Source organism: Erinaceus europaeus, chromosome 11, assembly GCF_950295315.1.
Source record: "Erinaceus europaeus chromosome 11, mEriEur2.1, whole genome shotgun sequence".
In the NCBI taxonomy this organism is placed as follows: Eukaryota; Metazoa; Chordata; class Mammalia; order Eulipotyphla; family Erinaceidae; genus Erinaceus; species Erinaceus europaeus.
Window position 1 is genome coordinate 43,787,666 of NC_080172.1, and position 11,947 is coordinate 43,799,612.

Here is an 11,947-nt window from a genome sequence, read left to right on the forward strand (position 1 = left end):
TATGGGTCTTTTTAAGAGTGGCTGCCAAGGCCCTAGTCTGGTGGGAGGAAGAGCCAACATCTCTGGCAGCAATAATCTAATGATCAAGACTCTGCTGGCATAGCCCGGCACAGGCAAATTTATGGTCAATGTTTATGCCGTCCCAAACCAACAATCTGACAAAGCAGTCCCTAAGTTCACCTGCTGGAAATTTTCTTTGCAAGCTCTTCTGGACCCTATCGATAAAGGAGGGGAGGTCCTCACTGGCCTTTTGATTAATGTCTGCTATGGGGGATTCAGTGGGTCCCTCATCAAGCTTTCGCCAGGTCACGAGACCAATGGCTCTAATTTGATCTTGATAAGGGGGGAATAGCCACCTGTTGGGCACCCTTGGCAAATTGGTCAGAGGTGTCAGCATGCCAACGGTGATAGGGATGGGGGGTTGGGCATTTTGGTTTCTTTCTCCCTGGGCTCGCACTCTTCGTTAAAATAGGCCAGAAATTTAAGAAATGTGGGCCTAGACAGAACGGCATTAGCCAATTCTTTGCAATCCCGGGTGACGCAGGCCTGGTGGACTAGGCCCTCAAGAATAGTATCTGCCCAGGGTGAGCTGGGTCCATCTTCGGCCACAGCCTTTTTTAGTTCTTTTAATTTGCTGGGGTCCCAGGGATACCAGGTGGCTGGTCTGTTACCCCTGGGATTAAGATTGACAGGGTAAAGGTGGGGAGTTTCTCCTAAGCCAAAGGCAAGGGACCAGGAGTGCGGAAAGGGTTAGTGAGCGACTCAGGAGTCGGGGACTTGGAGGAACAGGGCTTAATGTTGGGCCAGGGAGCACAACCAAAGGGGTCTAAAGAGGGGTACAGGGGCTCTGAGGAAGGTGGGGGCAATTTATCAGGTGCATCTATCTTTGGGTCAATCTTAATCTCTGTCTCCTTTTGTGGCCATTTTTCTTTGGTTTCTTTGGGAGGCCTGGGTGGAAAGCAGATTTTTAAAGCTGAGATAGTAGGGAGTACCCCGAGAGGCGGAATCTCTCCTTGGTCAAGCTGGGCCTGAGTGATCAATTGTTCTACTCGGTCCCAGGTGTCCCAGTCGAAGAGGTTGGCAACAGGAAGCCAAGGGGCGAACTTGAGTAGGCACCCCCAGGCCTGAAGGGCTTGATTATCAGAAAGAGTCAAGCCTCCACTCTTAAGTAAAATATGCAAGGATTCAAGGGAGGGATCTGGCTGCCCCCTGGATGAGGTTGAACCCATGATAGGACTAGAAATAAAAAAGGGGTGAAAAAGAACTGGCACCCCATGGGTAACAGACAATCAACTGTGCTCGCCTGGCTGGGCCCCTTGAGGGACCTTAAGGGGTCTTAGCTTAGGAGTGGCCATATAAATCCCGACCTTGGTCTTGGCATGGCCAAGAATCTCCACTGAGCTGAAACAACTCCACAGACACGCAGATAGAGAGCCCACTCATGCCCCATAGCTACAAAGGCCGTGAGGCTCACAACATGCTCGTACACAATCACACAGAGGCAATCATTCAGTCAAGGCAGGGGCAACGACCAGACTGGCCACTGTTACTGGAATATCCTAAGTCAGACCTTCAAGACTCACCGGAGAGTAGCCCCGGCCACAGCCCGTCAGTTGTCATGACAAATTCAATCCTATCACGCGTTGCCAAAGTGAGAAGGGGAAGAAAGAGAAGAGGACTACCCCATAATTTATGGGGGTACACTCACCAGCAGACCGATTGGCCCGTCAGTGTTCTTCCATTGAGCAGCCTCACATGGGGCACCAGTCTGTAGGGTTCTAAAAAACCCTCACCTTGGAGCAGCCATGATGGAAGGCCTGGACAACTGCCCCAACTTCCTCTCCGAGGAGGACTGTGGACTTAAAGCAATCAGTGTAGATCTTCAAAGTGATGCTGCCTTGCAGGTGGACATTTCTGTGCTCTGAGTGAGAGAGATAACGTAAAATTCAATGTTCACACAAAGAGTTCATTGCCAAATTTTAAACAAAACGAGTTTTCTGTCATTCGACAACATAAATAATTTATCTAGCCACATGATTCCTTTGTTGAAAACGAAGACTACACAGGTTACATTATCCCACCAGCACCACCATGACCTGATTTTGATACTTCAAGGGGAAAAACTACAGAAACTTGGAGGAGAAGGATCTATGACAAAGGAAGAATTCACAAAGATGAAACAGGAACTGGAAGCTCAATATTTGGCAATATTCAAGAAGACTGTTGCAGTGCATGAAGTTTTCCTATGTCACATGGTAGCACATCCTATTTTGATAAAGATTTAAATTTCCATGTCTTCTTAGAATATAGTCAAAATTTGAGTGTACGAGGAAAGAATAAAAGAGAGAAACTTGAAGATTTATTTAAAAACATGGTTAAATCAGCAGATGAAGTAATTGTTTCGGGAGTAAAGGGTGTAGATGATTTCTTTGAGCATGAACGAACATTCCTTTTAGAATATCATAACCGAGTTAAAGATGCATCTGCTAAATCTGATAGGATGACACAATCCCACAAAAGTGCTACAGATGATTACAACAGACTTGGTTCTTCACTGTATGCTTTAGGAACTCAGGACTCTATAGATATATGCAAGTTTTTTCTCAAAGTTTCAGAACTGTTTGATAAAACAAGAAAAACAGAAGCACTAGTATCTGCTTATGAAGACCTCAAAATTTCTGACCTTTTAATATATTACGTAAGAGAATCTCAAGCTGCTAAGGATCTCCTGTATTGAAGATCTAGGTCACTACTGGACTATGAAAATACTGACAAAGCAAGAGAAAAAACCAAAGATGTTCCACAGGCTGAAACATCCCAACAGTTATGTTGTCAGAAATTCGAAAAAATTATCTGAATCTGCAAAACAAGAACTTATAGATTTTAAGACAAGAAGAGTTGCTGTGTCCAGAAAATACTGAGTGGAACTGGCCGAGTTAGAACTTAAGCACACAAAGGTTGACCTACAGTTACTGCAGAACTGCCTGGTGGTGTTGAATGGAGACATGTAAGCCACACTCCTTTGGTCAAAAACGGCTGCCTTCCTCGAGATTTTGTTTTTGTTTTCTTAATGACGTTAAGCATTTAATGCTCACTGGAAACAAAAGAAAAAGCTGATAAAAGTTCATCTACTCTCCCCCCCCTTTTTTTTTTCATTCTGAGAAACAGTGGAGCAGTACCCTCCACAGGCACTGCCAGTCTGAGGAGGAGACTGCACTCCTGCACAAGCTCCCTGGACATTTGTCCATTGTTGATCACCATGCGCTCTTCTTCAAAAGCCCAAAGCTCCTTTGTTGTTATTTTACGTAGTTTCTGTAGCCATTTTTATTTTATGAACACTATTCCTTATGGTTGCCAGTCTTACTTACCTTTAATTTGTAAAGTTTAACCCTTTCAAAATACACAATTCAAAGGAGATAAATTTTAAAAAAAAGGAAGGAAGGAATGTTGTTAAAATTCGGAATTTTAACAACAAAGGAAGAGGCAGAGAGAGAGAAAGAAGGAAAGAGAGAGAGAGAGCACCAGGTGGTGGCACACCTGGTTGAATGCACATTTCCAATGTGCAAGGACTCAGGTTCAAGCCCCCAGTCCTCACATGCAGTAGGGGAGTTTTATAAGTGGTGAAACAGTGTTGCAGTTGTTTCTCTGTCTTTCTTCCTATCACCCCCTTCCCTCTCAATTTCTGGCTGTCTCTATCCAATAAATAAGTAAACATGAAAGAAAGAAAGAAAGAAAGAAAGAAAGAAAGAAAGAAAGAAAGAAAGAAAGAAGAGAGGGAGGGAGGGAGAAAGAAAGAAAGAAAGAGAGAGAGAAAGGGAGAGAGAGAGTGAGGGAGGAAGGAAGGAAGGAAGGAAGGAAGGAAGGAAGAAAGGAAGGAAAAGACAGAGAGAGAGAAAAGACAAACTATTCCTAAGACATTGTGAAAATTATGGTGGTTATCTTTGGGAGATGAGAGTGGGGACACTGAACTTGGTGATGGGTGTGGTGTGGAACTATACACTGTAATATTACAATCTTGTAACCCACTATTAATCACAGATAAAAATGGAATAAGTAAATACAAAAAAAAACAACCATAAGGGCCAGCAGAATAACTCATCTGGCTAGTGCACTTACTTTACCATGCATACAACCCAGCTTCAAGCGTGGACCCCATCACATTCGACGAAGCTTCCCTCTCTATCTCTATTTCTTTCTATCTGAGAAAAATCAGACCTGGAGCAGTGAAACTCCAGTGACAAAAAATAATTACTATTATAATGATCCAGGAAGGGTAAAAGGAAAAATCAAGATGCCAGGGATATATAGAACATATGCTTCACACACATGTAAGGGCCTGGAGTTGATCTCCAGAACCCCCTAAAATAAATTTAAATTAAATAGACAAGCTCCTGTAAAATATATAATTTGTCAAAAATAACTAATGAAGAAATGAAAAAACCCAGTCTTCCCTAAATGTATTTGTAATGCAGCCCCAATGAATACATCATGATTTTTTTTCTCCCTGTAACATAAATTATAAAAATCATTTGGAATAAACAAGCAAAGAATAGCCAGAAAGATTCCTCCCCCCCCCTCAAAAAAAAAAGAGATGCGATAATAGCTAGAAAATTCAGGTATTAGGTCAAATTCTAAATTTCTATACTTAAAACAGTATGGTCTTAATATGTGCACAAATAGACAGACAAATCAAATGGATTAGGAAACCCAGCCCAGGAAGCTGTCTCAGAGGAAAGCACAAGGTTTGCACACACATGGTGTCCCAGTTTGAATCACGGATTTGAATCATTATGCCAGATTTGAGAAATGTAGTGTTTATTCTCTCTCTCTCTCTCTCTCTCTCATTCTCTCTCTCATAAAATAAGTAAATGAATTTTAAAAATATATTAGGAGGAGTCGCACGGTAGTGCAGCAGGTTAGTGTCACAGATTGGAACTTGGGTCATACACATGACAAAGCAGTCACCTTTCCAGGTAAATTGTCTCACTGTTCCACTGATCAGTTTTTAAGTGTTCCATATTTACTCAAAAAGAATGTATAAGGACTGAGTAGTGGTGTGCCTTGTAAAGCACGTATGTTCCTATGAGGAGAACCAGGGTTCAGGCCCCCAGTCTCCACCTACAGGGGTGAAGCTTCATGAACAGCAGAATAGTGCTACAGGTATCTCTCTGTTTCTCTTTATCCTTCACTCCCTCTCTATCTCTTTCAGCTTAACTTCATAAGAAAATGTAAGAAAAAAAATGTCTACCAAGAGCAATGAAATCGTCATGCAGGTACCAAGCCCCACTGATAACCCCTGTGGCAATCAATCAATCAATCAATAAAGTCTAGTATCCAATAACCAAGATTTAATATACATTTAAGATTTATATATATTATCATTTATGTTAGATTGTTTTAATCATGTTGTCAAAGTTGTACTCCTCTTAATGCTTTATTTGATTTAATATTGTCTTTTAGAACTCTTTTTTCGAATGTTCTTTTTTTCCCCATCTTTCATCTGTGATTAATACTGGATTATAAGATTGTAAGATTACAATGTGTATATAGTTCTACACCACACCCACCACCAAAGTTCTGTGTTCCTACCTTCCCACCTCCTGAAGATAACCACCATATTTCTCACAAGTCTTAAAAATGGTTTGCTTGCCAGAGCTCCATAGTTTGCTCACTTAGGGTAGAGGAAAGAGATTCTATTATGTTATTTGTATAATGTTAAAATTAGTTGCTTTGATGCTATTAATTTTTACAAGAAAATGTTAGGATAGAATAGTCATATGTAATCTTTCCTCTCCTTGGCACCCTGACTTCTCATAGAAACACGAGTTGTCTGGTCCCATATTTGACTGAGGGGACCCTGGATTCAGATTCTAGCAAGAAACTGGATATCTGGCTTAGCCTGGAGCTGACAGGCACCTCCAACCAGAGAGGGAGCCCACTGGGTCAGAGACCCAAAGAATTTTCTCTAATATAACCTCTCAATGGCATACAGCTAATGAGAAACATCCATCTCTTATTACCAAAGTGATGCATGTGTCAAATCACAAAGAAATGCATAAAGTTATCTTTTTCTCTCAGCTCCCAGTTCCACTCCCCAGAAGCAATCATTGTCAATGGTTTGTGGTGAGCTTGTCCATATTTGTGTCTGTGTGTGTGTGTGTGTGTGTGTGTGTGTGTGTGTGTGTGTGTGTGTGTGTGTGTGTGTGAACAGACAAAATAAATAGTGTTTACTCAAATATTTATTGAGTGCTTGGATATGTCAGATACTATTCTGGGTGCAGAGAACTGCGTAATGAAACAGAAAATAAAATAGAATAGAATCTCTACCCTCAGAAAGTTTGTAATTCTAAAAGAGTGAGATAGACCACAAACCATTAAACAAGCAAATATGTCATGTACTGATGGTGATTATGGAACAAATAAGCAGTGACGTGGACTACAAAGTGTCATGTGGCCAGGAAGTAGCTCACCCAGTAGAGCTCAAACTTTGATATACATGAGGCACAGATGTAAACAATGGTGAAAGCAAACTGTGGAGATATCTGAAATAAGAGTTCTAGGCAAAGAAAAGAACCTTCCTGAGAGTCAGGCACTGTTTTGCTTAACTGACAGAGAAGAGGAAAAAGGAAGAATACTCAGAAGTAGTAATGAGTGTGGGTATGATTTAGAAAGGAAGTAAAGGCAGGATTGTAGGAAAAAATGGGCAAATATAGACAGTTATAGATATAAAGTAAATTCTTATCTGTGACCTTGGGAGAATTATTGCAATTTTTCACTGGAGGGGGATAAGGACAAAGAAATCTGTTGGTGGGAATGGTGTGGGAATTATACCCCTGCTATTTTATAAATTTTTAAATCACTATTAAATCATGAGAAGAAGGAGGAGGAGAAGGAGATAAAGAAGGATGAGGAGAAGAAAGGAGACAACAAAATGGAAAAAATGGCCTCCAGGAGCATTGGATTCTTAGTGCAGGCACTGAACCCCAGAGATAACCCTGGAGGCAAAAAAAAAAAAAAAGACACTATTACAGAGCTCACATACATCCTATCAGAGGAGAGATGAGGGCAAGCCACTCTTTCCCAAGAGAGTATTATTATTGTTATTATTTAGGAAAGATTAATAACCCTTGATGTGATAGGTGGAAGAAATGATGAAATACTTGTATTAACAATGTGGTGTGGAGTCTGCTTCGTCTCCTCTAACTGTGACAAGTGCTAATCCTGGCAGCATCAGGAGGTGCTGCAGTGAGCAGTGGGATCCTGAGTTCAATTCCCAGCAGCACATATGCCAGAGAGCTGCTCTGAATTTCTCCTACTTTCCCTCTTCCTCTCCTTCTCAATCATAAATGTATTGTGGTCAGTTTATCTTGGTGTCCCGTCCCAAGGGACCTTCAACGTGGGTTAACCTAGGAGAGGGAGTGAGGACAAGGAAAGAAGGGAGAGGGAAGTGGGTTAACCTAGGAGAGGGAGTGAGGACAAGGAAAGAAGGGAGAGGGAAGTGGGTTAACCTAGGAGAGGGAGTGAGGACAAGGAAAGAAGGGAGAGGGAAGGGGACAAGACACACGAGAGAAATGAGACAAGTCAAGATTCTGATCAAGTCTGTTTATTAGCACCAAAGGTGCTGTTTTCAAGGCCAGGGCAAGGGTGGAGTTAGCAGCTGGGGACTGTTGATTGAAGTGCTGTGTTGTCATGGTAATCAGCCCTTATCTGGAAGGTCCTGGGTGATTCATGGGAAAGTGGAATTGGGAGACAGGAACTTATCTTGTCTGTGAACAAAGACTCTAAGGTGTAAAGAAGCAGGAACTTAACTTTTAAGCAAGGCCAGTCTGTGAACAAAGACTCTGTGGTCATGCCAATAGCAACCTTGAGGGCACATGCGGCTCCCCACATGTCCCCCTTCCTTATATATATATATATAAGGGTGCATGTTTTGATGTTTGGCGGAATTTATTTTGTGGCCGGGTGGACTGTGCCTATCTTAGGTTGGGGATCAGCCTTCCATCTTACCCGTCATTGGAACACCTGGTCATTTTTTGCCCAGTAGTACTAGGTGCCCTGTCTTAGGCTGACTGGACAGTGCTAGTTTCCCCTTTACCCGTCATTGGCTAGCCAGCCCTCTACATGGTGGACGTTCTGATGGAGGGGGCCAAATCCTCCGCAGCAACTCCATTTTCTGCCATGTCCAGCCTATGATAGTGAGCTTGTATAGGTTGCATCTTTATGGCATCGATCTGTTGCTGCAAAAAGGCCATGACCTTGTTAAGAATTATAGGACCTACTGTGAGCAGAAGAAGTAAAACAAGCAAGGGTCCCACAACTGAGGGTAGCTAGGTAAGGAAGGGGGAATTTATCCATTGGTATGAAGAGGCAGGATCATATCTCAAGTCTAAGGGAAGCAGTCAGTGGATGTGATGTCTAGGGGAAGAAACACAGCACGTCTGGTCCTCTGGTGGTCGTCAGCGCCAACTGAAGAAATTTTTCTTCTTCATAGAGGGTCAGCTGTGGAATGAGTGAAACTAGGAGGCAAGGACCAGGTAGAGAAGAATTGACATGAAAATATAGGGTGGTGTTGTACCAAAACACAGAGGAGGTGCATACACATTAGAAGTCAAGGTGAGGTTCCTTGAACATGAGGAATATTGGGAGAAAAGTGAGAGGTCAATAAACATGTAAGGATGAAGTCAGAGCCAATGGCTTTTGTATAAAAAGGAATTGAAGTCAACAGTGGTAGGTCAGCAGAAAGAGAAGACTTGGATAGGCTGGTGAGGTTAGCTGGAGTATATGCTGCCATGGCGTCCTTTGTGGTAAGGACTTGTCAACAGGGACTCTGTGGATTTTGCAAGAGCAATAATCTCATCTACCATAATAAAAGGAAAACAAACATGGACATCTGTTGTATGTTTTACATTGGGTTCTAGTTCTCCTCCGCCAAGAGAATTGGATCAGTCCTGTTAATTTCGCAGGCCCGCTTGGCCCCGCCCCTAGGAACCCCAGGAGAGTTCGAGAGTGGGAGAGAGTTCCTGAGTTCCAGAATAAGAGAGAGTGCTTGTGCGGCCGCAAAGAGACAGCAGAGTTCTGTTTGGTGATTAGTTTGTCTTAGTTTATGAATTGTTGTTCCTGAATAAAGAAATATAGCTTCCCTGCCCAGCCGTTGTCTCCGCGTCTCTGTTACCCGCCGTGAAGCTAGCCCAGCCAGCTGGAGCCGTCCGAATTTTAACAACAAATGGTGCCCACGTGGACCTGACCTGCGCATCTCTCAGATAAGTAAAGACATTTTGGCTACCTATGCACTATGGCCTTCTCTTCTGCTTGTGAAGAGATCTCCAAAGGCCTCTGCTCTTTCTTCACGAGACTGTTTCACTGTTTCTGGAACATTTATCTCTGGACCACTCTGTGGTTTCCACTCACTCGGGCGAACTCAGAACAGCCAGCGGGAATAGCCAGCGGGCAGGAGGCGAGGCGCTGAGCTGCTGTTTCCACCTGGTTAAACAGCCAGCCAGCCGGCTGCACCCAGACAACCCCACGCACCACGCCAGCAGCCCCGCAGCCCCGCAGCCCGCAGGAGGCCGACACCAGCACCCAAGAGCCTGACGCCAGCACGCAAGAGGTTGACGCCAGCACGCTAGAGCCCGATGCCAACACGCTGGAGCCCGATGTCAGCACGCTGGAGCCCGATGCCAACACGCTGGAGCCCGATGCCAGCATGCAGGCCAGCCCACAGGAGCCGGCTCTCCACCGCGTGGCGCAGGGCACTGGACGCGGGATCCCTCCACACTGCTCGGCCACTGCAAGCAGGGCAGCAGACATGGCAGGGCCATGGGCCAGGGCCGCAGTGGCCTATCATGGCCGCCACCCCTGGGCACCTAGGCCCACGCCTTCTACAAAACTGGCCTTCCTGCCCTCTTGCTATGAATTCTGGAACGATCCCGGACCTCCTGGACCCCCGGACTCCCTGCCAAAACTGGACACAAGAGATCTCCAGCTGCCGGTCCAGTCTGAAGGCAGACAAGCTGGAGTACGCAGAGATTTGTGCAGAGATCGCAACCTGCAATTCCTAGAAGTGAAGCTGCGTGGGAAGCCACCTCCGGATGGTGAACCCCCCCCCCAACAACTAAGACAGTACAGATTTAAATTCGTGTTTAAAATGACATGTCTTCATAACAAAGGTTTCTCTCCTAGTGTATTAATGACCATGTTTATGTGTATGTTTAAAGTCTGGTAAACAGTAACTTTAAGGCTAAATTCTTACTAGACAAAGTTAAATGAAAAAGGTTTTCAACGTAATTCTCATAAAGATAAAATTAACTTACATTTAAAGTCTGAGATAAAAATTAGTTAACAATCAATATATTTTAACTAAGTTGGTCTAAACAAAAGGTTAAATAGACTTGTTGATGTGTAAAACTCTCCATTACCTTCTCTATTAGAAATGGTAGATCGCACAATGGCTATGCTAATTATTCTCATGCCTGAGGTTTCCTTTCCTGACTCCATCTTGAATGGGTGTAACAAGAGGTTAAAAAGACGCTGTTGCTATGTAAAAGTCTCAAATTCCTTCTCTATTAGAAATATGCTAATAACAAGTTATGTTTCATAGTAAGTAAATTGCAGCCAGCTGCCTTTGGGACTCTAGGCTGTTCCCCGCCCCCATGCAAATGCCCATCGAGGCAAGTAGCCCCCCAGAGACAAGAAATGTTTTTTTTAAGCTGATAAAGTTTAGCCCACAGAGGCAGATATGGCCCCCTCAGGCCTTCCCTTACCAGCACACTGGTTCTTGTTACTTGCTTGCATGTTTCTCCATGTTTGTGCCAGTTTCTTTTTATAAAAATGCCTGTACGATATAGGTTTCTGTTCACCCCACACCCTTGATACTGTAGCCATTTAGTTAAAAGAAAAGGGGGAGTTGTTGTATGTTTTACATTGGGTTCTAGTTCTCCTCCGCCAAGAGAATTGGATCAGTCCTGTTAATTTTGCGGGCCCGCTTGGCCCCGCCCCTAGGAACCCCAGGAGAGTTCGAGAGTGGGAGAGAGTTCCTGAGTTCCAGAGTAAGAGAGAGTGCTTGTGCGGCCGCAAAGAGACAGCAGAGTTCTGTTTGGTGATTAGTTTGTCTTAGTTTATGAATCGTTGTTCCTGAATAAAGAAATACAGCTTCCCTGCCCAGCTGTTGTCTCCGCATCTCTGTTACCCACCGTGAAGCTAGCCCGGCCAGCTGGAGCCGTCCGAATTTTAACAACAGACATCCAGTGTTGAAAAAAGAAAAAAGGAAAGAAAATATGTCTCTATGACTGGAAGAGTGGGTGGCTTTGTCAATGAGATATAATAAATGGACAATTCAAATTTTTGTAAATATTAAGAAGGTTTAGTATAGTTACTTCATTGACACTTTAGCCAACTGAAAATTGGGGGGTGCATTCCCTTTTATTTTTTTTTATTAATTGAGCTTAAGGGTTATAGTATAGGGAATATTGTAATGAGTAATGTTCTAAAAGAAACAAAAATACATGGATTGGATGTCTATTGAAGCAATAGGAGAGCATATGGCTCATAAGGTTTTTGAGTTTTTTCTTCTTTGAGCTATAGCCCACATAAATTTAGAAAAAGTACCAGTTGAGAAAAAAAATGTTTTTATTTACTAAACATGGGCATGTGAGTTACATCAGTCTACCAGAGATCACTGGCTTTTATCAATGGGGATTAATCTTAAAAGTCTTAATAGCAGGATCTTAATTAAACAATGCAGGAGCCAGTAAAGTGCTCCCACTATGGCAGGTCAAGCATTAAAATTTAAGAGGCTTGTAAAAAAAATGAGAAAAATTTTAGGATATGAGTGACTTTAGGAGTCATCACACACCCATAAATAAAAAAGAAAAATGTTTAGTTTTAAATCTTACCATATGAGCAGTCGGTCACTTACTTAGGAAGAAAACTTGTACCAAGTTAGAAGTTT

General features: G+C 43.1%; 1 pseudogene; it reads left to right on the forward strand.

The window, feature by feature from the left end:
• The first annotated feature begins 1,792 nt into the window (after positions 1 to 1,792).
• LOC103124043 (sorting nexin-6-like) lies at positions 1,793 to 3,033 on the forward strand (annotated as a pseudogene).
• The last annotated feature ends 8,914 nt before the right edge of the window (positions 3,034 to 11,947 follow it).